This window comes from Carassius gibelio, chromosome B6, assembly GCF_023724105.1.
Source record: "Carassius gibelio isolate Cgi1373 ecotype wild population from Czech Republic chromosome B6, carGib1.2-hapl.c, whole genome shotgun sequence".
NCBI lineage: Eukaryota > Metazoa > Chordata > Actinopteri > Cypriniformes > Cyprinidae > Carassius > Carassius gibelio.
This window is the reverse complement of record NC_068401.1, coordinates 389684-394654: the sequence shown is the minus strand read 5'-3', so window position 1 is coordinate 394654 and position 4971 is coordinate 389684.

The following is a 4971-nucleotide window of genomic DNA, read 5'->3' as shown; positions in this document are numbered from 1 at the left end:
GTGAAATCAAAATGAGTGTAGATTTCATATATTTCAAATACACAAATCTTAAATTTAGGTCTAAAAATTTTTTCATTGTACTATAATATAATGAAACATTTGCAATTTATATATTGTTTGCAGACAACAAAAACAACAACAATAATAATAATAACAATAAATAAAATTAATAAATAAAATTGCTATTAACAGAAGAAATAAAAAGCTTTTTGGGTCTAGATGCTGCAGGAACAACATCTACCAGCAGGGGCAAACTGGGTCACGCTAACCAACCAAACTTGAACCCTTGTGAATACCCTCTGCATGAACTCCCTGTTATTGATAGCCTTTCACAGAAAATTTGTCTCAGATTGATGCACAAACATAGAGTTGATCAATACTCAGAGCAACTGTAGCTGCACATTTAAACCAAACTATAAAAATGTTTATTTTCTAAGTATTAGTACATCAAGCACATGAGCTGTAGTGCAAAATGTGACATTCATTCTGAGGCCAGGAGTGAATGACAAGTGACAGCCAAGTTTCATCATAAAATGAGCTCACCCCGACTTTGTCATTGTAACCAAATCAAGTGAAAATTTCATTTAGATGTATATGCACCTCAGTGTACTGTATGTGTTATCAAAATATATACTGAGAATGTAAACATCACTCACTGATACAAAAAGATTTGACAGGTCTTGATAAGTTTGAATTCAGAACACAGAATCGCTGCCAGTTTTGTAATGGCAGTAGACAGATGAACTGCTGGGATTTCAATATCTCTCCCACAGGTAGGGTTTCACGGTATAGTGGTACCAAAAAAAAAAAAAAAAAAAATCTAAATTCTGAATTAGTACGAAACCAACAGCAGGTCAGAAACCAAAGTTTCTGTTTACAACGTAATACAATTTACATGAAAGCCTGTTTATACAATTAAAATTGAATTATTATATATAATGAATATGCAATCTTCTTATAATCTGAGGGGGGAGTAAACAGTGTCAACATGTACATATTTGGGTGAACTATCCTTTTAAAGTGATACAAATGTTCCCATTATATGCCAAGCTATCACATCCATTCAGTTGGTGTTGAGCCAATCCTACTCAAAGATACCACAGCATTTCTAAAGTTAGATATCCAGCAGGACTACCATAATCAATCAAAATCAACACAGTTTGGCAAAAAAAGAAAATTGCAATGAGCCATTGTCTCTCCCTGGGAAATGATTGCAATCCGTAACAGATGAGCAGGAAGGAAAAGCAAGCTGAGGATGAGATCAATACGCAGCTGAAGGAAGCAAGGTCTGAGAGCAATCAGGTGTGGCCAGGCTCACAGTCAACCAGAAAAAGAGTGAAGCCGGAGGGCTTGCTTAAACCTTTTCACCTTTTCTGTAGGGAGATCCGAGCACAGAGCGACAGGAACTTTGCCTGTCTCTGCAGGGTATTAACTGCGTTTTGTGATGGTGATGATCTGCTGCAGCTAACTAATCCCTATATTCTTTCATATAATTGTTACCTATAATCCACAGGATTTTAAATCGCACATGGAGAATTAGGTGCAACTAAAGCGACCTGCTGTGTTGGGGGAAATTGACCCTGTCTATCTGCAATTTTCTCCTAGGCCTTTAATTTATTGTGTAAATGTTGTGCTGGAGTACTGGAGTGGTGGTGTATGGATAAGGAGGATAAAGCACTGAGAGGACAAGATCAGTACCTGCATGTACAAGCTCTTTTCACAGAAATCTAGACATTTTCTTGTATTAAAGTTTATTAACTTTATCGTGTTCAGAATAACCAAAACACAAATGAAGACCTCTATTAAGACAACAATCAATTCCATATAAAATGTGCTAGCCACCAGAATTATCGAGCAGCCCAGCATTCTGGTGCCACAAACAACAAGCGATAACGAGAGAGAGTGTATTCCTGGTTGACAATGGTTTTGGCACATCCTGTGCAAAACAATTATTAAGCTCTATTTGCTAATCCACCATCACAGCGTGAACTTGAATAATAATGGCTTGATTTAATTGCAGGTAAATTATTCACAGTATTTCCTGTCCATTACAAGTAAAGCTGGTTAGGTAGTTAGCTTATAATGGTTTTGCATTTATTTATGTACACTAATTATGTATGCCATTAGAGATAATTACAGGGATAAATAAGGCGTGCAAAATCAATTACAAGTTGAAAAGTGTGCTGCATCGTGATAAAGTATAATTATAATAATAACTATTAAAATAATGAATATAAATGCCAATGTAATTATTAATAAATACTAAACAAGTAAAGCATCTTAATTAATAATTAACTGAAATAAAACATAAAGACTTTTTTATTTATTCAAATTTCAATAAGGACCAAAAGGCATAGATAAAATATCCTAATGTATATCTGTAATATTATATTGTTTAATAGATAATACAACTTAATTATAGTTACAGTACATGTTGATAATTTTTTATTAATATCTAATTCAATTTACATATGCATTAATGAAGCAGAAGCGTAGCAGATCTATTCCGCCAACACCAAATACATTAACATTGTCCAGTGCATTACCATACCAATCCCTCTGAGAGTCATGACATAACTAGGATTAATAAATGCTGTAGTAGGACTGGTTCATAGTTAGTTTAATTTAAACTTATTGTAAAGAGTTACCAGGATTATCCCTTACTGTTTGCGATTGTTTGAGCAAATTCAAGTCCAACCTGTTGGAAGAGACTCCTGCTTGGTCTTTAATCTGTTGTTTATGTGGCTGGCTATAATTTTTTTGTCACTCTTAAAATGCAGCATAATATTTATTTCCCCCCAAAATTCTCAACACCACTGTGGAAAGGTTACAATGGTTGCCATGTCCCTGTACGTCAGAGTGGCCCATGCAGCACGATGACGCTCTATAAGTGCATTTAGTGATTGAGTTTCACAGCCAAAAAGCCTCCCACTGGAATCACTGTTGTGGCTTCTGCGTAGGTGTTTATTCATTTTCTAGAGTTTCCACGGTTTGTAATTCAGCAGTGGCCAAACAAAGGAAAGCACAAGAAGCAGGATGGGACCAAGATGGGAAAATGGGTACCTTGAGGAGGGAGTCCTGAACATTATAAGATCTCAACTTCAACTATTATATAGTTATGCAACAATATATACTGATTATAATATATATTTTAGAATTCCCCTTTTTTTTGGTTGTGTAAAACAGTTTTTATTTACTAAGGTGGATGGTGTAAAGGCCAGCTGAATAACATAAAAATGCTATTTGCTTTGTTGGCTGAGGCGATCCTGACACAGATGTGCAAATAACCTGCCTGACATTGTTATTGTATGTGTGGCATTTTAAGAAAATGAAATTGTCACAGACAATAAATGAGATATTGGGAGATGGACACGGTGTCACAGAGCACAAGATAGTATATTAATGTAAGGATATTTAAATGTTTCTCGCTGTGGCGAGTGGGGCGGGGCCGAGAGGCGTGGGAACGAGGAGTGAGGCCAGGTGTAGTGATTGAAGATGAGCTGCACCTGCACCTGCGCCCCACCGCCAGTATCGAGTCCCACGTAGGAGATGGAAGGATATAAAACTGGAGCGACGACCGTGAAGGACGAGAGAGGACCAGGCCTGGGACATTATTTTATGTGTTTGCTTTTTATTTATGCGCACCAGTCGTCCGTGAGGGGCTGGTGCGCTGTTTTGTGTTTATTTTTGAATTAGTAAAGTTCATTTTGATTGTGCGCCGGTTCCCGCCTCCTTCTTCCCGATGAGTATGGAGTTTTTATCGTTACACTCGCACTTTGCATTCGGACAAATCATAAAGCCCATGCAATAAACTAAATAAATCAGAATCAGAATCAGAATGAGCTTTATTGCCAGGTATGTACACATACGAGGAATTTGATTTCGTGACAGAAGCTCTGCAGTACAACAGAATGACAGCGACAGAACATAAAACACATAATAAAAGAATAAAAAATACAAATAAGTAGATAGTGAATAACAATATACAAATGACAATTGTAGGCAAGTATATTACAAAATGAAGTTATGTATGTACATATATATTGTGTGCAAAATTTAAGTGTATACTAAGTATGTGTGTTAGATAAATAAAGTGTGAAACATAGATTACAATATGTTAGATATTTCATGTTAAAAGCACTTCCATTTGTGCTATTACGAACGCCAAATTCCTCTGAGAAATTAAATATGTTTGTTACCTCTTAAGACTGAATATGCAAATAAATCATGTGAATATGCATGACTGTGTTCGTCGCAGAGGTAATGACCTTTCAGGTTCCATTCAGACGCCAGTCTAAAAAGAATGCCAATGTTCCTATCTTAACGTTTAGACCTTGAAAACATTTTAACACTCTTGAATATTATTCTCTGCTGGGAACTGTAATAAACATGTCCCTTAAGGCTTTAAATAAAAAGCCCTCAACACACTGTTAGGTGACATTTCGATCAATAGCTGCTGTTTCTTCAGGTGGTTGTTTGGCCGCTACTCATTTTCCAACCATTCTCTCTCATTTTCAGAGTCCTGGGCCTTAATAATTGGAAGTGAATACACACACTGATTTTCAAGGATGAATCTGATGTATTGGGAACCAAAGACAGAATCGAGCTCCAGAGGAATTTAACATCCATTTGAAGTGATCTGTCGCCATCGTCCACATCTACATATGATTTCTATTGAAGCGCACATAAATATGGAACAAGCTGCGGCTTTATTTAATTTTTTATTACTACAGTAGATAAAGGAGATGCAATTTTTATGATGAACTATTATATCAAGTGCCAACTACTGTGCAAAAAAACATAGATATTCTTTTCCTCTGCCGCTTCCTATATCTCATTTTAAGTCTGAGTCTTTTCTTCCTCTGTCTTTCCCCTGAAGCTTTTCTGTGCCTCGGGGGAGATGAAGCTTAAGCATTGGACTCACATCTCAGAGGGATAGCTAGTGGCCCTGCTTTCAACTCAAACCTACAG